Raw genomic sequence first — 27,262 nt, 5'->3', positions numbered from 1 at the left:
AACTGCTGACAAACATCGTCGTGTACAGTCACAGTGTCTCCCCCATTCCACATTAACAAGCGAAACAGTACCGTGTTTCATAACATTTATACAGACCTGAGATAAGTTTCACCATATAAAGAATGTTTCAAAGTATCAAAATTGAAAGAGTAGAAAGTCTTAGTGATTGGGGATCGGTATGCTTCTATTCCTTATACTGATTGCTAAGGGTATAAGTGGGGATATTATGATAATTGTTATCTTAATATGTACACACTTCAGTGGGTTAGTCGTTTTTTTTTTCTCTGCGTCTGACAGTCATCCTCTAAATGTGTCACATAATTTACTACTTGATGTTCTCTACATGGTCGTACCTGCACCATCAAGTAAACTACAGCTGTCAGTATAGACTGTCCATTTTGCGTCCACGTGTCAATACTTGAGCATCTGACCTGCTGCTCAGGGGTAAATAAGCATTTACATCCTGCTGCCAGGTGTACCTGGAGCTGCTAACAGACCTAAAAACATACTACTCATAATAGCTATTATTGCTAGTCAGCAAATAAACTGGTTTAACGTTGTTCAGTACACTGGCCTCAGTCACCAATTAAAAATTTCAACACTTACACCACTGTATATGAATGACATTTCCACTTAACATTCAACAATCAGAATTTGTCCTTTTTGAAGATGATACCAGTGTTATAATAAATCTCATTAGACAGAAATCGACAGAAGGGACTGCTAACGACTTTTTCGAAGAATTAGTAAGTAGTTCTCCGAAAATGGACTCTCCCTTAACTTTCAAAAGACACGTTATATTCACTTCTATCTAGCAAATGGTCATACAGGTAATTGACATAGAACGGTAACAGGGGTCAGTTAGTAGGGCAGAATGTCCAGATACTTGATGTACATACTGATGAAAACTTCAACTCAAGAAAGCGTGTCACTGTATTCCTCAGACAAATAAGTTGAGCTACTTCTGATTTTCGTATAATTGGTAGCTTCGTAGACAAATGAATTAATTTTTTGACGTATATTCGCTAAAGACGTTCGTCATAAACAATCCACGACAATTTCTGAAGAATAGTGATATTCATGCCTCCATCACTAGAGGAAAAATTGACTTTACTACCATTCATTAAAACTCTCAGTGGCTGTGAAAGTACATCAATACTCAGGAACAAAAGTTTGTTATCATTTGTCCAAAAACTTTATATGTTCATAGTAAGTATTACAGGTGTTTCAGGTCATTATTACACTGCTCTACAATCACTCAGATCATTTCAATGCTACTTCTCACATTAAAGTTTTATTTCTTAGATAATTATGTTGTAAAAAAAGTACTGTATGTGTGATACCATGTTCCGACGTAAGAGAGTGACTAGTGGTCCTAATAAGATAAGGTTAAATAAATAAACAAAATTACTAAAATTCCTGACAGTAGGCAAAGCAAGCTTTAAATCTAAAATCAGTTCCCCTGGAGAACTCATTTTTTTCCATGGATGAATTTCTTTTTAAAAGGTGGCACATTGAAAAAATATTTTTCTTTTTTTTTAAATGTAGTTCCATAATTAGGTCTAAAATATTGTGTTAATTAATTTCAACAATGATGTTGTGTACATATTTTGCAAACTGACGTGTTTCACATTATTTCAACAAAAGAGAATCTATGGAACATAAAAGTAAGTAAGTCTGCGACATACGTCTAGAGTCGATAGATAACGTCGTGAGAAACAAGGTTTGGTAAACACAAAATTTTCGCTGTCACTTCCTGGTGACACTAGGCGTCTTTTTACAGTTGATTATGCCCCAGAGAAGCGGCAGGTTGTAGCACTCTGCGGGGTCTATATGCAATGTGTGTTGCCTATAAGCCAGTCATCTGCTGCACATGAAAGTTAAGTCTCTAAAATAAGTTTCCCCACTTACAGACATTCATTCTTGTGGTTTTGTTGTTCAGAATCACTTTCAGTTTACTAGAGTAGGTAGCATACGCATACAGCACGCCTGGTTAGTGGATCCTGTTACTTCAGTGACATCGCATCGTACGTCGACTGGTGAGTTCATTAAAACGATGCCCGACGTCGTCACAAATCGTCAGAGGACATTCTGTCTCTAACCACAATAGTTCTCCATGACATGATCTGTCACTTGTAGACGTTTGTTACAATGACATTGATACGCTAGTGTACATAATGTTGTATGATTCAACATACCCTACAATATTGTTCACTCAATACTCGAAAACGTTTCGAGTTTCGAAGCACTTACCAGCAGGACGTCAACGTTCAATTCACCATATGAAAATAACTGACTACTATTTCTTCGACATAAATCACTGCATCTTACGTTCTCTCTTGCTTGTCTACAGAGCTCAAAACTGTAATACTCTCGTTTTGCGATGATTTACCTCTTATTAAGTCTTGTGTAACTGTATAAATGACAATGCTTTCATCATTTCTCAGTTATTTTATTTCTCCCGGATACAGCAGATCAATTTCGGCTGTGTAGCCCATTGCCTATTGATTCATTCTTGTTCTTTAAACATTAGTTTCATTCCATGTTGCAGTACCTCTCTACAGCATCATATTCATTATTTGACCATACAAGGATCATCATGTTAGTGTCACGTACATGATATGTTAGGAGTACGACAAGGTGTCTTGTAGACTGTCAATAATTGCTTCAGAGTCTCTGTTGATACAACAATTACAAGCACTGACTATGGCACAAAGTTACGTCCAACTTTGACTAAAATACTCCTAAAAAACCATTTCAGTGCCTTAAATCGTCAAAAAAATTATAGGAATTTGGTGTCATAAGCACTTCTCAGAAGAAAAATGGCAATAGAGCTCTGAACTGAACTGGTTTCAACAGCCGTGATCCATGGATATGTAGAAGTCCTGCTCTTATCCCTCAGCTCCACTGACAGTACAGTGTGAAAAAAATGAAAGAAGTACAATGAAAGAACTGATTAGATTGCACGTCATTCTCGCGAGTCAACTGGAAATTGCGATATTCGGCAGATTGCCCTAATCGGTTGTCATTGTTGAAGTCTTCAATCTGAAGACTGGTTTTACGCAGGAGTTCACGATACTCTGTCCTGTGCGAACCCCATTTCCCAATAATTTCCTCAACCTAGTTCTGCTTGTCTCCCCCGATGAACTATGGACCTTTCCGTTGGTGGGGAGGCTTGCGTGCCTCAACGATACAGATAGCCGTACCGTAGGTGCAACCACAACGGAGGGGTATCTGTTGAGAGGCCAGACAAACGTGTGGTTCCTGAAGAGGGGCAGCAGCCTTTTCAGTAGTTGCAGGGGCAACAGTCTAGATGATTGACTGATCTGGCCTTGTAACACTAACCAAAACGGCCTTGCTGTTGTGGTACTGGGAACGGCTGAAAGCAAGGGGAAACTGCTGCCGTAATTTTTCCCGAGGGCATGCAACTTTACTGTATGGTTAAATGATTATGGCGTCCTCTTGGGTAAAATATTCCGGAGGTAAAATAGCCCCCATTCGGATCTCCGGGCGGGGACTACTCAGGAGGACGCCGTTATCAGGAGAAAGAAAACTGGCATTCTACGGATCGGAGCGTGGAATGTCAGATCCCTTAATCGGGCAAGTAGGTTAGATAATTTAAAACGGGAAATGGGTAGGTTAAAGTTAGATAAAGTGGGAATTAGTGAAGTTCGGTGGCAGTAGAAACAAGACTTCTGGTCAGGTGAATACAGGGTTATAAATACAAAGTCAAATAGGGGTAATGCAGGAGTAGGTTTAATAATGAATAAAAAAATAGTAGTGCGGGTAAGCTACTACAAACAGCATAGTGAACGCATTATTGTGGCCAAGATAGACAGTAGTACAGTAGTACAAGTTTATATGCCGACTAGCTCTGCAGATGATGAAGAAATTGAAGAAATGTATGATGAGATAAAAGAAATTATTCAGGTAGTGAAGGGAGACGAAAATTTAATAGTCATGGGTGATTGGAATTCGATTGTAGGAAAAGGATGAGAAGGAAACGTAGTCGGTGAATATGGATTGGGGCTAAGAAATGAAAGAAGAAGCCGTCTGGTAGAATTTTGCATAGAGCATAACTTCATCATAGCTAACACTTGGTTCAAGAATCATAAAAGAGGGTTGTATACATGGAAGAATCCTGGAGATACTACAAGGTATCAGATAGATTATATAATGGTAAGACAGAGATTTAGGAACCAGGTTTTAAATTGTAAGACATTTCGAGGGGCAGATGTGGACTCTGACCACAATCTATTGGTTATGAACTGTAGATTAAAACTGAAGAAATTGCAAAAAGGTGGGAATTTAAGGATATGGGGCCTGGATAAGCTGAAAGAACCAGAGGTTATACAGAGTATCAGCGACAGCATACGGGAACAATTGACAGGAATGGGGGAAAGAAATACAGTAGAAGACGAATGGGTAGCTCTGAGGGATGAAGTAATGAAGGCATCAGAGGATCAAGTAGGTAAAAAGACGAGAGCTAGTAGACATCCTTGGGTAACAGAAGATATATTGAATTTAATTGATGAAAGGAGAAAATATAAAAATGCAGTAAATGAGGCAGGCAAAAAGGAATATAAACGTCTCAAAACTGAGATCGACAGGAAGTGCAAAATGGCTAAGCAGGCATGGCTAGAGGACAAATGTAAGCATGTAGAGGCTTATCTCACTAGGGGTAAGATAGATACAGCCGACAGGAAAATTAAAGAGACCTTTGGAGAAAAGAGAGCTACTTGTATGAATATCAAGAGCTCAGATGGAAACCCAGTTCTAAGCAAAGAGGGGAAAGCAGAAAGGTGGAAGGAGTATATAGAGGGTCTATGCAAGGGCGATGTACTTGAGGACAATATTATGGAAATGGAAGAGGATGTAGATGAAGATGAAATGGGAGATGCGATACTGCGTGAAGAGTTTGACAGAGCACTGAAAGACCTGAGTCGAAACAAGGCCCCGGGAGTAGACAACATTACATTAGAACTACTGACGGCCTTGTGAGAGCCAGTCCTGACAAAACTCTACCATCTGGTGAGCAAGATGTACAATGTGGTGTCACCGCCAGACACCACACTTGCTAGGTGGTAGCTTAAATCGGCCGCGGTCCATTTAGTACATGTCGGACCCGCGTGTCGCCACTGTGTGATCGCAGACCTAGCGCCACCACCAGGCAGGTCTCGAGATACGGACGAGCACTCGCCCCAGTTGTACGGACGACATTGCTAGCGACAATACGGACGAAGCCTTCCTCTCATTTGCCGAGAGACAGTTAGAATAGCCTTCTGCTGAGTCCATGGCTACGACCTAGCAAGGCGCCATTAGCCTTACCTAGTTTGAGAGTTATCGTGTAAATGTCTCAAGAAGAACGTGTAACCAACAAAGATTAAAAGTTAAGTATAAAGCAGCTACGTACTTTTCTTGCTACCATTCAATTGTTATCCTGTTCCAGACTTGATGCCAGTCGGCGTGTGTGTACGCGTGCCTTTCTTTCGGCTCCCTTCCCAGTGTGGCGTAGCAAGCGTGTTACGCCACAACATACAAGACAGGCGAAATACCCTCAGACTTCAAGAAGAATATAATAATTCCAATCCCAAAGAAAGCAGCTGTTGACAGATGGGAAAATTACCGAACTATCAGTTTAATAAGCCACAGCTGCAAAATACTAACGAGAATAATTTACAGACGAATGGAAAAACTGGTAGAAGCTGACCTCGGGGAAGATCAGTTTGGATTCCGTAGAAATGTTGGAACACGTGAAGCAATACTGACCTTACGACATATTTTAGAAGAAAGATTAAGGAAAGGCAAACCTACGTTTTTAGCATTTGTAGACATAGAGAAAGCTATTGACAATGTTGACTGGAGTACTCTATTTCAAATTCTAAAGGCGGCAGGGGTAAAACACAGGGAGCGGAAGGCTATTTACAATTTGTACAGAAACCAGATGGCAGTTATAAGAGTCGAGGGGTACGAAAGGGAAGCAGTGGTTGGGAAGGGAGTGAGACAGGGCTGTAGCCTCTCCCCGATGTTATTCAATCTGTATATTGAGCAAGCAGTAAAGGAAACAAAAGAAAAATTAGATGTAGGTATTAAAATCGAGGGGGAAGAAATAAAAACGTTGAGGTTCGCCGATGACATTGTAATTCTGTCAGAGACAGCAAAGGACTTGGAAGAGCATTTGCACGGAATGGACAGTGTCTTGAAAGGAGGATATAAGATGAACAACAACAAAAGCAAAAAGAGGATAATGGAATGTGGTCAAATTAAGTCGGCTGATGTTGAGGGTATTAGATAAGGAAATGAGACACTTAAAGTAGTAAATTAGTTTTGCTATTTGGGGAGCAAAATAACTGATGATGGTCGAAGTAGAGAGAATATAAAATGTAGACTGGCAATGGCAAGGAAAGTGTTTCTGAAGAAGAGAAATTTGTTAACATCGAGTTTAGATTTAAGTGTCAGTAAGTCGTTTCATCCATGAACCATGGACCTTGCCGTTCGTGGGGACGCTTGCGTGCCTCAGCGATAAAGATAGCCGTACCGTAGGTGCAACCACAACGGAGGGGTATCTGTTGAGAGGCCAGACAATCGTGTGGTTCCTGAAGAGGGGCAGCAGCCTTTTCAGTAGTTGCAAGGGCAACAGTCTGGATGACTGACTGATCTGGCCTTGTAACATTAACCAAAACGGCCTTGCTGTGCTGGTACTGCGAACGGCTGAAAGCAAGGGGAAACTACAGCCGTAATTTTTACCGAGGGCATGCAGCTTTACTGTATGATTCAATGATGATGGCGTCCTCTTGGGTAAAATATTCCGGAGAAAAAATAGTCCCCCATTCGGATCTCCGGGCGGGGACTACTCAAGAGCATGTCGTTATCAGGAGAAAGAAAACTGGCGTTCTACGGATCGGAGCGTGGAATGTCAGATCCCTTAATTGGGCAATTAGGTTAGAAAATTTAAAAAGGGGAATGGATAGGTTGAAGTTAGATATAGTGGGAATCAGTGAAGTTCGGTGGCAGGAGGAACAAGACTTCTGGTCAGGTGACTACAGGGTTATAAACACAAAATCAAATAGGGGTAATGCAGGAGTAGGTTTAATAATGAATAGGAAAATAGGAATGCGGGTAAGCTACTACAAACAGCGTAGTGAACGCATTATTGTGGCCAAGATAGATACGAAGCCCACACCTACTACAGTAGTACAAGTTTATATGCCAACTAGCTCTGCAGATGATGAAGAAATTGAAGAAATGTATGATGAAATAAAAGAAATTATTCAGATTGTGAAGGGAGACGAAAATTTAATAGTCATGGGTGACTGGAATTCGAGTGTAGGAAAAGGGAGAGAAGGAAACATAGTAGGTGAATATGGATTGGGGCTAAGAAATGAAAGAGGTAGCCGCCTGGTAGAATTTTGCACAGAGCACAACATAATCATAGCTAACACTTGGTTTAAGAATCATGAAAGAAGGTTGTATACAGGGAAGAACCCTGGAGATACTAAAAGGTATCAGATAGATTATATAATGGTAAGACAGAGATTTAGGAACCAGGTTTTAAATTGTAAGACATTTCGAGGGGCAGATGTGGACTCTGACCACAATATATTGGTTATGACCTGTAGATTAAAACTGAAGAAACTGCAAAAAGGTGGGAATTTAAGGAGATGGGACCTGGATAAACTGAAAGAACCAGAGGCTTTACAGAGTTCCAGGGAGAGCATAAGGGAACACCTGACAGGAATGGGGGAAAGAAATACAGTAGAAGAAGAATGGGTAGCTTTGAGGGATGAAGTAGCGAAGGCAGCAGAGGATCAAGTAGGTAAAATGACGAGGGCTAGTAGAAATTTTTGGGTAACAGAAGATATATTGAATTTAATTGATGAAAGGGGAAATCTAAAAATGCAGTTAATGAAGCAGGCAAAAAGGAATACAAACGTCTCAAAATGAGATCGACATGCAATGCAAAATGGCTAAGCAGGGATGGCTAGAGGAGAAATGTAAGGATGTAGAGGCCTATCTCACTAGGGGTAAGATACACTCCTGGAAATTGAAATAAGAACACCGTGAATTCATTGTCCCAGGAAGGGGAAACTTTATTGACACATTCCTGGGATCAGATACATCACATGATCACACTGACAGAACCACAGGCACATAGACACAGGCAACAGAGCATGCACAATGTCGGCACTAGTACAGTGTATATCCACCTTTCGCAGCAATGCAGGCTGCTATTCTTCCATGTAGGCGATCGTAGAGATGCTGGATGTAGTCCTGTGGAACGGCTTGCCATGCCATTTCCACCTGGCGCCTCAGTTGGACCAGCGTTCGTGCTGGACGTGCAGACCGCGTGAGACGACGCTTCATCCAGTCCCAAACATGCTCAATGGGGGACAGATCCGGAGATCTTGCTGGCCAGGGTAGTTGACTTACACCTTCTAGAGCACGTTGGGTGGCACGGGATACATGCGGACGTGCTTTGTCCAGTTGGAACAGCAAGTTCCCTTGCCGGTCTAGGAATGGTAGAACGATGGGTTCGATGACGGTTTGGATGTACCGTGCACTATTCAGTGTCCCCTCGACGATCACCAGTGGTGTACGGCCAGTGTAGGAGACCGCTCCCCACACCATGATGTCGGGTGTTTGCCCTGTGTGCCTCGGTCGTATGCAGTCCTGATTGTGGCGCTCGCCTGCACGGCGCCAAACACGCATATGACCATCATTGGCACCAAGGCAGAAGCGACTCTCATCGCTGAAGACGACACGTCTCCATTCGTCACTCCATTCGCGCGTGTCGGGACACCACTGGAGGCGGGCTGCACGATGTTGGGGCGTGAGCGGAAGACGGCCTAACGGTGGGCGGGACCGTAGCCCAGCTTCATGGAGACCGTTGCGAATGGTCCTTGCCGATACCCCAGGAGCAACAGTGTCCCTAATTTGCTGGGAAGTGGCGGTGCGGTCCCCTACGGCACTGCGTAGGATCCTACGGTCTTGGCGTGCATCCGTGAGTCGCTGCGGTCCGGTCCCAGGTCGACGGGCACGTGCACCTTCCGCCGACCACTGGCGACAACATTGATGTACTGTGGAGACCTCACGCCCCACGTGTTGAGCAATTCGGCGGTACGTCCACCCGGCCTCCCGCATGCCTACTATACGCCCGCGCTCAAAGTCCGTCAACTGCACATACGGTTCACGTCCACGCTGTCGCGGCATGCTACCAGTGTTAAAGACTGCGATGGAGCTCCGTATGCCACGGCAAACTGGCTGACACCGACGGCGGCGGTGCACAAATGCTTCGCAGCTAGCGCCATTCGACGGCCAACACCGCGGTTCCTGGTGTGTCCGCTGTGCCGTGCGTGTGATCATTGCTTGTACAGCCCTCTCTCAGTGTCCGGAGCAAGTATGGTGGGTCTGACACACCGGTGTCAATGTGTTCTTTTTTCCATTTCCAGGAGTGTAGATACTGCCTACAGGAAAATTAGAGAGAACTTTGGAGATGAGAGAACGACTTGTTTGAATATCAAGAGCTCAGATGGAAACCCAGTTCTAAGCAAAGAAGAGAAAGCAGAAAGGTGGAAGGAGTATATAGAGGGTCTATACAAGGGCGATGTACTTGAGGACAATATTATGGAAATGGAAAAGGATGTAGATGAAGATGAAATGGGAGATGCGATACTGCGTGAAGAGTTTGACATAGCACTGAAAGACCTGAATCGAAACAAGGCCCCCGGAGTAGACAACATTCCACTGGAACTACTGACGGTCTTGGGAGAGCCAGTGCTGACAAAACTCTACCATCTGGTGAGCAAGATGTATGAAACAGGCGAAATACCCTCAGACTTCAAGAAGAATATAATAATTCCAATCCCAAAGAAAGCAGCTGTCGACAGATGTGAAAATTGCCGAACTATCAGTTTCATAAGTCACAGCTGCAAAATACTAACGAGAATAATTTACAGACAAATGGAAAAACTGGTAGAAGCCGACCTCGGGGGAGATCAGTTTGGATTCCGTAGAAACACTGGAACACGTGAGGCAATACTCACCTTACGACTAATCTTAGAAGAAAGATTAAGGAAAGGCAAACCTACGTTTCTAGCATTTGTAGACTTAGAGAAAGCTTTAGACAATGTTGACTGGAATACTCTCTTTCAAATTCTAAAGGTGGCAGGGGTAAAATACAGGGAGCGAAAGGCTATTTACAATTTGTATAGAAACCAGATGGCAGTTATAAGAGTCGAGGGACATGAAAGGGAAGCAGTGGTTGGGAAGGGAGTAAGACAGGGTTGTAGCCTCTCCCCGATGTTGTTCAATCTGTATATTGAGCAAGCAGTAAAGGAAACAAAAGGAAAATTTGGAGTAGTTATTAAAATTCATGGAGAAGAAATAAAAACTTTGAGGTTCGCCGATGACATTGTAATTCTGTCAGAGACAGCAAAGGACTTGGAAGAGCAGTTGAATGGAATGGACAGTGTTTTGAAAGGAGGATATAAGATGAACATCAACAAAAGCAAAACGAGGATGATGGAATGTAGTCGAATTAAGTCGGGTGATGCTGAGGGAATTAGATTAGGAAATGAGACACTTAAAGTAGTAAAGGAGTTTTGCTATTTCGGGAGCAAAATAACTGATGATGGTCGAAGTAGAGAGGATATACTCGTAAAATGTAGACTGGCAATGGCAAGGAAAGCGTTTCTGAAGAAGAGAAATTTGTTAACATCGAGTATAGATTTAAGTGTTAGGAAGTCATTTCTGAAAGTATTTGTATGGAGTGTAGCCATGTATGGAAGTGAAACATGGACGATAAATAGTTTGGACAAGATGAGAACAGAAGCTTTCGAAATGTGGTGCTACAGAAGAATGTTGAAGATTAGATGGGTAGATCACGTAACTAATGAGGAGGTACTGAATAGGATTGGGGAGAAGATAAGTTTGTGACACGACTAGAAGAATGGATCGGTTGGTAGGACATGTCCTGAGGCATCAAGGGATCACAAATTTAGCATTGGAGGGCAGCGTGGAGGGTAAAAATCGTAGAGGGAGACCAAGATATGAATACACTAAGCAGATTCAGAAGGATGTAGGTTGCAATAGGTACTTGGAGATGAAGGAGCTTGCACAGGATAGATTAGCATGGAGAGCTGCATCAAACCAGTCTCAGGACTGAAGACCACAACAACAACAACAACAACATTTCTGTTTGAACCAGCTTACTCTTTTCAAGTCGTGTGTTTCAGCTGCAATTTCTATCCCAAATTCCCTTCCATTATCAAAGTGCCAATTACTCGAATCATAGGGATGTGTCCGCAACCGATTCCTTCTTTAAGTCAACTAATCCCATAAATTCCTGTTCCCTCTAATTTTGTTCTGTACCTCGTCATTTGTTATTCGATCTAGTCATATAATCTTCAGCATTGTCCTGTAGTACCACATTTCAAATGCTCCTATTCTCTTCTTGCCTGAACCGCTTATGGTTCACTTTTTCATATAGTGCGACTCTCCACACAAATATACCTTATATTAAATGTTAACAAATACCTCGTTTTTTCAGGAATGTTTTTCTTGCTTTGGCCAGTCTTTATTTTGCATCTTCCTAACTTGGATCATCATCAGTTGTTTTGCTGCCGAAATATTAATATCTCATCTACTACTGTTAGTGTCTTAAATCCTAGTCCAGTTCCTCAAGCATCATCTTTTTTAATTCAACTGCACTCCGTTGCTAGTTTTAAATTCTTCTTCCATTTTATAATCTTATTTAAAGACACTATACATACCGTTCGACTGTTCTTCCAAGTCATCGGCATCCCGGAAAGTTTTTGTTAAAAAAAATGGTGTTCAAATGGCTCTGAGCACTATGGGACTTAACATCTGTGGTCATCAGTCCCCTAGAACTTAGAACTACTTAAACCTAACTAACCTAAGGACAGCACACACATCCATGCCCGAGGCAGGATTCGAACCTGCGACCGTAGCAGTCGTGCGGTTCCGGGCCGAGCGCCTAGAACCGCGAGACCACCGCGGCCGGCTTTTGTTCCTTCCTTCTGAATTTTTATTATCTTTCGCACTTTCTGTTTTGGTTAAGTCAGCAGCCTCAGCAGCGTGCAGACCCAATAACATCAGGGATTGGCTACAAAATGATCCCATCCCGCTATCAACTATTACTTCGCTTTCATGTCCTTTGAATGTTGTAACTGCAGTCTGGTTTCTGCACAAGTGGTAAAAAACCTTTCGTCCACTGTAATTCTACCTTTAAAATCTCAAAGAGTATAGTCCAGTGCACATTATCAATAGTAGTTACGAAATCTTCAAATACTATAATCGTAGGTTTCCCTATGTTCTAAGAAGTCATAGGGCCAGTATTCCCTCGTCTGTGCCGACATTTCTGCGAAACCCCAACTGATCTTCTCTAAGGTCGGTTTCTAATACACACATAAAAAGAAGTTTTGCGTCACCCTGTTTCCCAGAACTTCTGAAGGTAGACGTTGACTATGGATGTTGTATCACAACACAGTGCCTTTGACTCTTCAGAGATGTCACTAAGCCCGCCCAACGATGTAAACAACCATGAATGATCAGCGCCTATTAGAAGGATGGGCTCCGACAGCCGATCAGTTCCAGTCATTCCACCAGGAAGGAAGTACACGGCTCGTGTTGTCCGTAGTTCAACCATACCTATATGGTCAATACCAGGGTTCGATCGCGTCTGCATTTTTAATTAGTGTCTAGAAGGGCTATCAACAAGGAAAGAGTCCAGGCTTTGGAACTATCAAAAGCGATGTGGTTCGGACATGGTGGAGATACAGAGAGGAACTGTCGATGACATGCCTTGCTCAGGGAGCCCAAGGGTTACTACTAAAGTGGATGAGAGCTATCTTCGGATTACGGCTCGGAAGAACACTGACAGCAACGCCACCATGTTGAATAATGCTTTTCTTACAGCCGCAGGACGACGTGTTACGACTCAAACTGTGCGCAGTAGGCTGCATGAAGCGCAACTTCACTCGCAACATTTATGGCGGCCACGACACCATGCAGCGCAATACAGATGGGCCCAACAACATGCCGAATGGATCGCTCAGGATTGGCAACACGTTCTGATCACCGATGAGTGTCGTCTATGCCTTCAACTAGACAATCGTCGGAGAGGTGTTCGGAGAAAATCCGATCAGGTTCAACGCCTTAGACACACTGTCCAGCGAGTGCAGCGTTGGCGGTCATGGAAGGCGCCGTAACGGCTGTACGATACGTGAATGCCATTATCCGACCGATAGTGCAACCATATGGGCAGCATACTGGCGAGGCATTCGTCTTCATGGACGACAATTCGCTCCCCCATCGTGCACATCTTGTGAATGACTTCCTTCAGGATAACGACATCGCTCGACTAGAGTATCTAGCATGTTCTCCACACATGAACCCTATCGACCACACCAGGGATGGATTGAAAAAGATTGTTTATGGACGACGTGACCCACCAACCACTATGAGGGATCCAAGCCGAATCACCGTTGAGGAGTGGGACAATCTGGACCAACAGTGCCTTGATGTACTTGTGGATAGTAAGCCACGACGAATACAGGCATGTATCAATGCAAGAGACGTGCTACTGGGTATTAGAGGTAGTGGTGTGTACAGCAATCTGGACCACCAACTCTGAAGGTCTCGCCGTGTGGTGGCACAACATGCAATCTGTGGATTTCATGAGCAATAAAAAGGGCGGAAATGATGTTGATGTTGATCTCTATCCCAATTTTCTGTACAGGTTCCAGAACTCTCGGAAGCGAGGTATACAAAACTTTTTTTGATGTGTGTAGTTTTTCCGTTCCTCTGTACACACTTCGTGTCAACATTTTGTAAACGTCAGTTATTAAATTGATAGCTGCCGGTGTCCCAACCTCTCAGCACCTCAGTGTTTTGGAACTGGAGTTATTGCGTTCTCTGGAAGTAGGAAGTTATTTCTCCTCTCCCATATATTTTGCACACCAGGGGGAACAATATTGTCAGAGCTAACTCTTCCAAGGATATCAATAGTTCTAAGGGACTGTCGTACATACCGTGGTCCTATTTCTGCTTGAGTCTTTCAATACTCTGTCACGTTCTTGAGTCTTTCAATACTCCGTCACGTTCTTCTTGCAAAATAGTATTTTCCGTCTTATCTTCACCTACTTTCTCTTCTCTTTCTATAAGATTGTCCTCAAATCTGTTCACTTTAAATAAACAGAGCTATATGTGTAAAAGCCCTGAAACCATTAACAAATCGGTCCATTGCTAGTTCAGTTGTGAACAATTTAGTATTACGCCGGGAAAAACTCTAGAATCACAAGCTCACAAAGATATTTATATAATGGAATTTGTTTTCAGTAAAATGTCAAAATGCATGAACAAAAAATACTTACCATAGTCATAAACGAAACTGACATCAGTGATAGAAGTCAAAAATTATGTTCACCTGTGTGACACTCTGTTTTATCAACACGAGCGATTAGCGCTTGTTTCGATAGCTTGGTATCCTTAGCGGCTCTAGAGTCCTACGACATAACTAGTTCTCTCGTAAGGTATTTGTAGAGCCTCAGACAAATGACGTCCGGGCCAAATGTTCTTCTACGGTTGTGTAATATTCTGTGATTTTATATTTCGCTTTCACTTGTCTCAGTATGTGTTACTTCGGCATTGTCCGCCCCAGTAGCTGAGTGGTCAGCGTGACGGATTGCCGTCCTCTGGGCCCGGGTTCGATTCCCGGCTGGGTCGGAGATTTTCTCCGCTCAGGGACTGGGTGTTGTGTTGTGTTCATCATCATTTCATCCCCATCCGGCGTGCAGGTCGCCCAATGTGGCGCCGAATGTAATAAGACCTGCGATATGGCGGCCGGACCTGCCCCGCGAGGGGCCTCCCGGCCAATGACGCCAAACGCTCATTTCCATTTCCATTTCGGCATTCTTGCGACAAGTGTAAGTAGTTAATATCACCCGCAGAAGAACATTCTCCGCAGATTTTATTAAGTATTTCGGTCTTCTGTCTGTCAACATAGATTTCGGCGCCAGAAGCCTCACTGAGGGACTGAAGGGATTATTTCCTTGTGACTGCTGGTTTTGTGTAAGAACGGCACATTTTACGAGTGTTTGATGTAATGCTTGGAAAAATTGAATTCGAATAATTTCAAGCTTCTCGCATTGCTCTACTTACGCTCTCTGTGGTTTTCGTGGGAACACAATGTTGCTGAATTCTTGATAGTGAAAATAACGCAATAATATGAAAAAGCAGATAACTGGTAGATGCCGACCTCGAAACAAAAATCTGTTTCATTCTCGTAGAAATGTATCAACACGAGAGGCAATACTGATCTTACGAATTACCTTAGAGGAAAGTCTTATGATAGGCTAAAATACCTTCGTAGCATTTGTAGATTTAGAGACAGCTTTTGACAATGTTATTGAAACAGACACTTTGAAACACTGAATGAAATTGGGATGAAACACAGGGAGCGGTAGGTTAACCGCAACTTGTACAGAATTTAAATAGTAGTTACAGAAGTCGAAGAAAACTAATGCGAAGCAGTACTGAAGCGAGTGAGGCAGTGCTGTAACTCCGCGATCTGTGCACCGAGGAAGTTGTGAAGGGATCCAAGGAGAAATTTGGAAAAGGGATTTAAGTTCAGGGTAAAGAAAGAAAGTCATTGGGGGTTTCCCGATGGAAATGTAAATCTATCAGAGACGGTAAAGGACTTGGAAGATCAGTGTGAGTCTAATGGGAAGGGTTTCGAAGAAGGTAAAAATTACACTAACAAAAGTGAAACAGGGAAGACGAAATGTAAATCATGCACTATTGGGGAACATTGATTAGGAAATGCGACACTGAAAGAAGTGTAACAGTTTTGCTATTTGGTTTCAAAACAGCTGACGTTGCCAGGAATAGAGACGGTATAAAATGCTGACTTTCAGAAAATTATGTCTGACTGAGAAATTTATCATCACATTTAAATGTCTTTCCTGAAAGTATTTCTGTGGTGTGACAGGTGGACGATGATCAGTTAAGACAAAAAGTGAGGAGTCGCTTTTGAAACTGGAATGTTGACGGATGTATCGGTAGGTGGAATAAATGATGCGAAGGTACGGAGGTGAAAGAAAGTGTGAGTGATGAACGAAGAGTTTGTTACAAATCTGTCCCAGTTACAGTACAGATATTTTGGCGACTAGTTTCGAACCGACTGTTTCATTGTCAAGCCTGATCCGGCTGCTCTTAAAGTACCTGATGGTAATGACAATTAACCGAAATTGGCGATCCACACGTTACACAGTGACGGTAGGTAAAAGGAAATTAGGAAATTGTGGTAAGGATTATGGGACCAAACTGCTGAGGTCATCGGCCCCTAGACCTACGCACTGCGTAATCTGACTTAAACTAACTTACACTCAGGACAACAGACACACCTATGCCCGAAGGAGGATGGCTCTGAGCACTATGGGACTTAACATCTATGGTCATCAGTCCCCTAGAACTTAGAACTACTTAAACCTAACTAAGCTAAGGACATCACACAACACCCAGTCATCACGAGGCAGAGAAAATCCCTGACCCCTCCGGGAATCAAACCGGGGAACCCATGCGTGGGAAGCGAGAACGCTACCGCACGACCACGAGCTGCGGACCCGAAGGAGGACTCGAACCTCCTTCGGGGGGGAGCCGCGCGAACTGCGACAGGACGGCTCAGACCGCACGGCTACCCCACGCGGCCGGTAGATAAATGTCACATGGTACATACGCTCCCTATGCAAACCAGTAACAGTCTGAATCCGACATATTCAGACTTGTGTAGAGAGCATATGTGCATTGTGACGTTTATCTATCGTAACTGTGTGACGCACTTATTGCCGATTTCAGACGGTTGTTACTGACATCAGGCACTTGCATTGCAGCCTCAGGAGGTCAGGGTTGAAGTGAACGAGCTAGTTTGAAACTAGGAGGCACAATACATCTATTGCAACTGTTACAGTTTTTTAAAAAGCTCTTCACGAAATGAAAGCGAAGCTGGTCCTACATCAACAAAACTTTGAAATTGCATGAGCGAGTGGTAAATATTATAGAAGGACCATACCTTGACTATAATCATCAGATTGAAATGGATGTTGCCTGAAATAATTACGTAGAAATGAAGAGGCTTGCCAGAGAAGAATAGCTTTTAGCTCAGCATGAAGCCAGTGTGCGGACTGAAGGTTACTACTGCAACGACAACGAAATAAGAGGCGCATAGGAAAAAAAACGGTATCTAAAAACAAATTGGTACAGTTTCTTCGACTAAGTGTCGTTTTCAGCCATTAAAGTCTTACTGAAATGTCAAGTTGTGTACCAGCGATAGGTGAAAAGTAATGCAGGTTTACTGCAACTCAGTATCACGGGTACCTGGTGTATTAATTATGTCTCCAGTTAACACTGTGGGACCCTTCTCTGCCGCGGCAGGGTTACCCAGCGGTGCCACAGGGGTTGGGAGAGTCCACACCGCCGCTATGTGGCCAGCGCAGGCTGCCGACCGCGTGTTTAATCATCTCGCACAGAACTGTTGTATAGCCTCGCTTAATTAGTCACCGTTCAGCACAAACGTTTTCGCAGTGGGGCCGCCGTCGATGGTTCTGAACGTCTGTCACACTTGTGTACACAGTTGGCAATTACACCTGGTAATTAAATGAAACGAACGGATAAACAGTGATAAATCGAGCCGCAGTTCATTATCTACCTGATAGAACCAGTGCGTGCGGCCGAACAAGGGCGAGAGCCGCCAAGCGACCAGTGGTCCCCGTTCTGCGGCCGCGAGCCGACTGGCCCGTCAGCAAATGCTGATGCTGCCAGTCTGTCGTCTCTGTAAGAGCGCCAAGTACAGGGGCGGGCAGGAATCCTGCACGTGTGCGGTGCACTTGCACGCGTGCAGTTAACAGGTGTTCCGCGTGCACACAGGGGCAAGCTGGCCACCCGCTTATCTCCCATCCCCACCATACTTTCTGTCCGCTCCTTCCTCTGTAATGCGTTTTGTTTCCTAGCTTGCTTTATTGAGTGAATGAATAAGGTTAGCAGGCGTGCTTGAAAGAAATCATGGTTTGAAAGAGTACCTATTACCAACGATACGTTTTATTTAATCATCACAGGTGGAGTTTACAATACGTTTAATATCTGGACCAAAATTTCTACATACAGACAAACACAAACAGTTACGTAAATTTTCATCACTGATGTTTGCTCTTAACTGACACTCATTAATTCAGCAAATGGTTTTCCAGCTCTCGCTATATTAAGCGCAGTCTTATAACTTGCACATACCGCTGGGCTATTATTGTTGTCGTCCTGAAAATTTGAAAACAGTGCTCCATAAAATGTTAAATGAGTTAAATGAGAGACATGACGAGAGAAAATCGCAGATCTCTCGTGACAACAGCAACTACGACAAATTCAAATGGCTCTGAGCACTATGGGACTTAACTGCTGTGGTCAACAGCCCCCTAGAACTTAGAACTACTTAAACCTAACTAACCTAAGGACATTACACACATCCATGCCCGAGGCAGGATTCGAACCTGCGACCATAGCGGTGGCGCGGTTCCAGACTGTAGTGCCTAGAACCGCTCGGCCACTCCGGCCGGCCAACTACGACAGATTCATCTGGTATCGTCAGATCGCTCTTCTTAAGCTCAGTCAATTCCCCATCCGCTCAGAATCCGACAATAAACTCTACTCGTCCTTGTGAAATTTGTTATAATGGCCTTCAATACTAAACTTCCGTTGACCAGCGAGAATACTGCCACAAATTAAACATTTCGAATTTTCACGTTTTTGCACAAAGAAAAAATGATTACTTTTTAAAAGATAGCAAATCTCCACTTCTCCGTTTCTTGAAATACAACGTTCACTACATAGTGCTCGCTTCGCATCAACGTCCGCAGCTTAGCCTGGCACCACACTGCCGCAACCTGCCGGCTGTCGCCACAGCCCCGGTCGACGCTGTGCGCTCGTGAGCCGCGTGCAACGTTTGCCTGCCCCAGGCCAAGTACGTACTCGCAGTGGAAAACTGTACGCCGACACCGGCAGAACCTCTCTCTCCTCCGTACTCCATGACTTTTAGTAATCTGAACGACTAACGCGTGTGGTACCTGCATTACTAATTCATGACATGATGTTCCGAAGCATACTGAATGTACACTATGTGATCAAAAGTATCCGGACACTCTCCCCAAACCCTACGGTTTTCATATTAGTGCATTGTGCTGCCACCTACTGCAAGGTGCTCCATATCATCCGCCTTAGTAGTCATTAGACATGATGATAGGGCAGAATGGGGCTCTCCGCGGAACTCACGGACTTCAAACGCGGTCAGGTGATTGGGTGTCGCTTTTGTCATACGTCTGTACGCGAGATTTTCACACTCCTAAACATACCTAGGTCCACTGTCTCCGATGTGATAGTGAAGTGGAAACGTGAAGGAACACGTACAGCACAAAAGCGTACAGGCCGACTCGTCTATTGACTGACAGAGACCTCCGACACATGAAATGGGTCGTAATGTGTATTAGGCAGACGTCTATCCAGACCATCACACAAGAATTCCAAACTGCGTCAGGATCCACTGCAAGTACTATGACAGGCGGGAGGTCAGAAAACTTGCATTTCATGGTCGTGCGGCTGCCCATTAGCTACACACATAACACCGGTAAACGCCAAACGACGCCACGATTGGTGTAAGCACCATAAACAATGGACGATTGAACAGTTCAAAAACGTTGTATGGAGTGACGAATCATGGTACACAATGTGGCGATTCGATGGCAGGATGTGGATATGGCGAATACCCGGGACGCGTCATCTGCCAGCGTGTGCAGTGCAATAGTAAAATTCGGAGCCGGTGGTGTTATGGTGTGGTCTTGGTTTTCACGGAGGGATCTTTCACCCCCTGTTATTTTGCATGGCACAGTGACAGCACAAGCCTACACTGATGATGTAAGCACCTTCTTGCTTCCCACTGTTGAAGAGCAATTCGGGGATGGCCGTTGCATCTTTCAAGACGTACGAGCACCTGTTGGTAATGCACGGCCTGTGGCGGAGTGGTTACACAATAACGCAATAACATCGCTGTGATGGACTGGCCTGCACAGAGTCCTGACCTGAATCCTATAGAACACCTTTGGCATGTTTTGGAAAGCCGACTTCGTGCCAGGCCTCACCGATCGACGTCGATACCTCTCCTCAGTCTAGCAGTTCGTGAAGGATGGGCTGCCATTTCCCAAAAAATCTTACGGCACCTGATTCAACATATGCCTGCGAGATTTGAAGCTGTCATCAAACCTAAGGGTTGGCCAACAGCATACTGAATTCCATCGTTACCGATGGAGGGCGCTACGAACTTGTAAGTCATTTTCTGCCTAGTGTCCGAATACTATTGTTCACATAGTGTGAATTACTCACAAGCACAATAAATGAGTAGTGGAAAAAATAAGCTACATATTCGGACAATGCCTGGATACGCATACATATGAACAATTCCTCCACCTGAGCTCTTAGCACCTTTAATTGCACACAGAAAATGCAGAAAATTTCTGTACGAAAAGCGCGTTCAAAAAAGTAGACGTCAGATATTGAAACTTCGGCAACACTGTTACATGTGACACTATGTGCTCCTAGCAATTATGTTCCAAACCGCCGCAAATAGAAGCGGGATTTTCCGGTGTTCATACCCCCGCTTCTATTGGTGATATAGAGATGGTGTCAAGAGTTATGGATAGCCTTTCCGCTAGGAATCATTCGTATGCCCTACAGAAGAATCGTCTTAGTGTCACTATCCCACACACAAGGTCAGATTATAAATATTACACACTTCCACCTGCTTAGGCAACTGGAGCAAATCAGTTGGTTATTTTTAAATTTGATGTGATGGGCTTCATGGTACTTATGAAAGCACCATTAGTGCGTCCGCACTTCCTCGAAAATCCGAGAGAAGTTACTTTTTATTATATTTTCGCCGTTACCAGTGAACCAAATCCCAGAAGCCGATTCTTAGGGGACTATACACAGCAAAGGGCTGTCATTTTTACGATGTATTTCCAATATCCCGCTCTCGAACAACCTTCCAAATTTTCTTGATATATTTATGCGTATCAGAGATGCAGAGGTTCAAAGTCACACCAATCGTAAACGCAAAATGCGCACGTAAAATCTGGTCTGAGGCGGAAACGTAGTTTACAAAGTGACGAAGAATGGAGAATTATGCTGCAAAGTATCTCCGTTATCATCAGGGAACCCCATGTTGCAGTACTGAAGCACGTGCAAATTTCTTTTGTACGCAAAATTCAGTGTGATGTGTAGAATTAGTTTTGAGCTATTTCAGTTTCACATAAGTAAACTATCTACATTTTACTGGCCAATACACTTATTTTTCTGATGCAGCCAAGAAAAAGGAAACCAGTGGAAAAACGTCTTCTATTGCAGCACAAAAAATACAAGTATGTTCCTCTTTATTTAAGAGACCCTGATTAAAAAGTGTGGTACAAACTGCCTCATTCTCCCCTTCCTTTAAAAGATCGAGTCAAGTGTTTTTATAGCCCTCGGGCTACGGTCCATTTGTACACCAAACATAAGGATCGTATTAATGCCTCTATCCTACAGTACGGCGACAAAGTATGAACATCACACAATTCCTATTGCTTAGGCAAATTGAGCAAATCGGTTGGCTATTTTTGCATTTGAATTGGTCTGCGATGGACTTGTGTAACTTACGGAGGCGTCATTAGTTCACGAACAGTTCCTCGAACCCCCCCCCCCCCCCCCCAACCGCTAAACGGTTTTATGCTATATTTTCGCAGTCACCAGCGAACCAGAACACAGCCAAGAATTCTAAGACGGCTACGCATATCAAACGGCTAAAATTTTTGCAATGTTGACGTGCGAAAATATTTATTCGCGCTTTTTTTGTGCCGAGAGAGAAGAAGACAGTGGCAGTGGCAACGAACTGGAAAGTAATAAATACTGGAAGATAGTAGACAGTGGTTGTGTTCGAGAAAGAGCGAAGGACACGATGTCTATACGAGAGAAAGAGAGAGGCAGAGTGACTGTGGAACGTAGTTGATAGACAGAACAGTGCTAGAAAGTGTGTGAAGGAGACACTACCAGGGCGGGGGGAGGGGGGGGGGGTAGCATTAAAGAGAATGAGAAAATGGAAGTGGGTGATAGCCAGTGACAATGAGAGATGATAATGACGACGAGGAAGAGAGAGACAGCGACTGTAAGCAGAGACATCAGCGGTAGGAAGGTAGGTTTGAGATATTATCAGTAAGAGAGAGCAAGAGGGAGACATCGACGCAGAGAGGAGACCGTAATAGAAGGACAGAACGTTGGGAACTGTGGTTGTGGGACAGGAGACAATGAGAGAGAGACACAAAGAGATATAATGAGCTAGACTGAGTGAATGCGTGAGAAAGGGCAACTGGAAGTGGATGGGTATGAGCGACTTACAGCGATAGACTAGTGGGTTATAGTGAAAGGGGCTTGTGGGAGCTTGAGGAGAGATACATGATAAAAAAGCGCGAATATTTTTGTGATCGTTATATTAGTGATACATTGCAAAAATTTCAGCCATTTGATATGCATAGTCGTCTTCGAATTCTTGGCTGAGTTCTGGTTCGCTGGTGACTGCGAAAATACAGCATAAAACCGTTTAGGGGTTGGCGGGTTCGAGGAACTGTTCGTGAACTACTGATGCCTCATAAGTTACACAAGTCCACCGCAGACCACATCAAATGCAAAAATAGCCAACCGATATGCGCAATTTGCCTAAGCAAGAGGAAGTGTGTGATGTTCATACTTTGTCGTCGTACTGTAGGATAGAAGCACTAAGACGATTCTTCTGTTTGGTGTACAAATGGACCCTAGCCCGAGGGCTATAAAAACACTTGACTCTGCCTTTTAATCACCAGTAGAACCCGATGTATTAGCACCGGAATATCTCGTTTTTCTATTCAGCGTTTTGGAATGTATTAGGTACACTGCTGTCGTATGCATGCCGATTAAAATTCATTCAGTGAGTCCAGTTATTATTATTATTATTCCAACTGGTGAGGAAGCCAAATTGGCAGGCTCTCGTAGATAGATGAAATTTCTCATGCGAAAGATTACTTACAATATTTGAAACTCCAATATTAGGTGAAAAATCTAGAGATATTCTTCATTTCACTATATGTTTCTCCAACAGGAACCGTGTAGACTAGGTTAGACCGATCACACCGTGAACAGAAGTGTTTAAGCAGGCGGTCCTCCCGTGCTTCATATGTGATCGGAACGGAAAGAAACCCAAATATATGGTACAATGCTAATTGTCCTCTACCACGCACTTTTCGAAGCCTGTTTGTGGATTTAAGTTATGTCTTGCGTCCAAAGCACTGTCAGAAGTATACGGGTCAGTGGGTTGTTAGAAGAGTGTCCTTGCGTTGGCAGAATTAGTTCATTTAACTTGTGTTGCAATTTTATGCTGTGATTAATGTGTACTTCTTCATTCCTACACAGCACTGAAAAAGAGTCGTATTCTTCCGTAAGGCGCTTGTCATGAATACGATTACCTAGAATACTGTGATAGTTACACTGATATGCAAATAATCACACCATTATTATCTTCATCCAGGTCCGTATTCTCACGGAAATCCGTACCATTATGTGTCAGAGTTTAAGAAGGAGGACTGATGCCATAAACGCACAACATACAAGGCAGGTACATTTGTTCAGTACGGCGTACCAGCGCTACCCCATCGGTGGAGGTGGTAGTGATACGTAGTAAGGAAGAGATTTTGATTCTTGTAGTACGAGTATTTCTGCTTATTTGCTAATTTCACTCGGTGTGGTACGGTATCTGGCATATTGCATGAGGCAGTGCAAGCTTCAGCCACTACACACTGCAATAGTGCACTTCTCCCAACTGATATACAACTGATTCCTTTTGATTTCGTAGTTGTAATGTAGTGTTTCTCTCCAGTCGACATGAGCAAAACTGTGTCTGAACTAGTAATTTTTGAGAACATTTGTCGTGGAGAACACCGATTTATTTTTGTACTTTAAAATGAACGTAAACAGTCTCGAGCGTAAGAAATCCTTATTTTTGTGGTTACCAGTTTCGGTCAGTTTTAGAACATCTTCAGACTTCATACCATGATGATAGGCGGTGGTGGTGAACGGAGCAGTCTTTAAGGTTCCACGAACATCAGAGCAGTTGACGTTCGTGGAGTCGTGACGCCTGCTCTCTTCTACGCCACCGCCTACCATCATGATGTGAGGTCTGAAGATGGCCCATAACTGACCGAAACCAGAAACCACAAAAATAAAGGTTTCTTACAATCGGGCCTGTTTATGTTCGTTTTATGACTCTACTGTCACATCATTTCCGTTTTTCAGAAAGTAAATGAAGAGCTTTACTGTTTGCTTTCCTGCTGTTGGCAGTTGCTGCGAACATACATAATCTAGAAGAGCGCTCTGAACTGTATCTCATTTCACTCAAAATAAGCTTGTGTTTACATGTAATTGTGTTTTCAGAATTCTGTTGTCATACTAATATACTTTCAAAGACTGCGAGCTCAGCAGGCACTGGAAACTGGACAAAAGCAGAAGAGCGGACAATTTTTGTAGTTATAACTCGCATTCGGAAGACAGGTGGTTCAAATCCTAGTCCATTTGTCAGAATTTGTGCTTATCACGATCTTCCTAAACAATTTAAGGCAAATTGTTGCATCGGTTCTTACACAAAGTGACGTCGGAGATTATTCCCCATCCGTCACAAAATCGAATTAGTGCTTCATCGCTCATCACCGATGGGACTAAATCCTAATCTTCCTTCCTCTTTAGTATTTGGCCTCCAAATCGGCACACAAAAACTACAGTAGGCTGTGAACATTACATATGAGGTTATTTAATAATCACACAGACATGGGAACACAATATTTTCTACTAGTCGACATTTAGAGATGTATTTTGCCTTTAGATGTGGAAACTTTTAAAAGAATATGTGTAATATTCATGCTTCCTTTCCATTCCATTATCAGCATTGCTTCCACGTGCTTCAGATGCACAACTTTTACCAAAATAAAAAATATATAAACTGCAATCATTTCCAGAATTTATCAGTTAAAGAAAAATTTAAGAAGTAGCAAAACTCTTAATCGGATCTTCCACCCACTTCGTAACACTACCGTGAAGATATTAGCGGTAGTGCGACTTTACTACTTTCCACGCCCGTATGTCAATTCGGCCAACCATACGTGTTACGTCAGTAGTAGAATATTAAACATTCTATAAGAGATGTGGAGAGGATATAGAATCCCCACAAACTCCAACATTTTAATCCAACTCTCCACCCACTGTAATACCAGTCTCAGCGCTGTTATTTCGTACTGTTTGATGTTGTAAATGTGATTATACCGTTTTCAAATTTCTGTTCCTTGATCGCTATCGGAAATATTCGCAGACCTAAATATTGTTACGGCAAGAAATAAAACTAAAAGAGACAAAGACAGAAAGAGAGGGAGAGAGAGAGAGAGAGAGAGAGAGAGAGAGGGAGAGAGAGAGAGAGAGAGGGGGGGGGGGGAGATCTCGACATTCGCCTCAGGCAGTGAAGCGAAATAGCGGAGAGCCTAAATGTGTATGTCCGGTTGGGGATCTAAAGGGTCCTCTTTCCGAATATGGTCCAGTGTTTGACTGCGGCGCCATGTCGCTTCGCAAAATTTCGTTACAGGACAGCCGTCACCGAGGGAAGCACTTTGAAGTGTCCGAGTGTGCGAATTTCTCTTTGCCCTGTACGTGCTGCATACCACTACAGTGCAAGATGGAGGTTCTTACACCTGCTTTTCCCTATTTCGTTCCTCGGTGGATCTGGGGACGAACGATTGACGGTATATCTGCATACGCGCCCAAGTAGCTGTAATTACCATAATTCCTTCGTAAAGTTAGACGAAAGCAGCAACGATGTTTATCAAACTGTCCCCGATACCAGTTCTCCTAATTTACCCAACGAACTTCTACGAGAAAATACAAATACTCCGTTGCTCTGCCGTGCGGACAGTAACGACCAGTTATGATTCATAACAGCCGCTAACTATAACTAGTAGCACTGGTGGTAGTCGTAGTTTTATTTATCGGTAGATCTCTTTTTTCAAGGATACTTGACATTTCTTGGAATTACAATTTGGGAGAAACAGAAATAATGTAATTCACATATACCGACATTTACAGCGACCAGGATGGGAAAAGTAGATGGCCATGGCCTTATATTAGGAACTGTCTCGGCATCTGCCTGAAGTGATTTAGGGAAACGGCGAAAAAACTAAATCAGTCTAGCTGGTTTCTGATGGTAGCCTCCACTCTCGCGAATACAAAGCCAATCTGTTTAAAGCAGTGGTACTTCATTCGATTTATTCATAGTGTGGTACACTGTTTTGCCAGGAAATTATTTAATAATGCAAAAGCCATGTGCTACACTGTTTAGTCATTCCTCACACCCGGTCACTGTCACACACGACGCACACTATATACATACTGTTTTATGGTGGAAGACTTTTACACACTACCAGCTGATGGCAAGAACTAAGCGATGTTATCTGTTTTCGCTTTTGTGAATCCCAACTTCCCAACTGCTAGCTTGAAAAACTGGATCAGCGTCCCTCTATAACGAATGAGAAGTTCGACTCATAAGGAGAATAAGGCGTTAATATTACACATTGCATAGCGTTGGAAATACGTTTTTCCAGGAAAGGTAAAAAAGAAGACTGAAATACAGTGTGAAAATGTATGTAGAATATGAGATGTTGTATTACAATCTATGTTACATTTTTTATCAAATCCCTATTCTATGTTACCTAAGTAACAATTCAGTCCATAGAATTTCTGACTTAACAGGTACATCTTAAATGCAATTTTAAATTGTTTTAACAGTTAGTTTAATCTCCTCTGGTAATTTATTGTACAGTTTCATCCTTTGGTACAGAATTATGTTTTCAGTTTTGTGTTCATTCTTTCGTGGTAATCGTAAGTTTAGTCTATATCTTGTTCCTTGGTCATCGACATGGCTGTCTGTGCAGTAGTTCGTAATGTTATTTTTGATGTGTACAACCGTTTGTTAGATGTATTCAGGCGGCGCAGTTAAAATCGCCAGTGTTTAGATCAGATCTTTCCAACTTTTCGCCGTTATTGTTACGGCTCTTTTCTGCCGTTTGAAAATGGTTTCCCATTTCTTGAGCCTGATCCATAGATAAGAATG

Source organism: Schistocerca piceifrons, chromosome 7, assembly GCF_021461385.2.
Source record: "Schistocerca piceifrons isolate TAMUIC-IGC-003096 chromosome 7, iqSchPice1.1, whole genome shotgun sequence".
NCBI lineage: Eukaryota > Metazoa > Arthropoda > Insecta > Orthoptera > Acrididae > Schistocerca > Schistocerca piceifrons.
Note: the sequence above shows the minus strand (reverse complement) of the source record.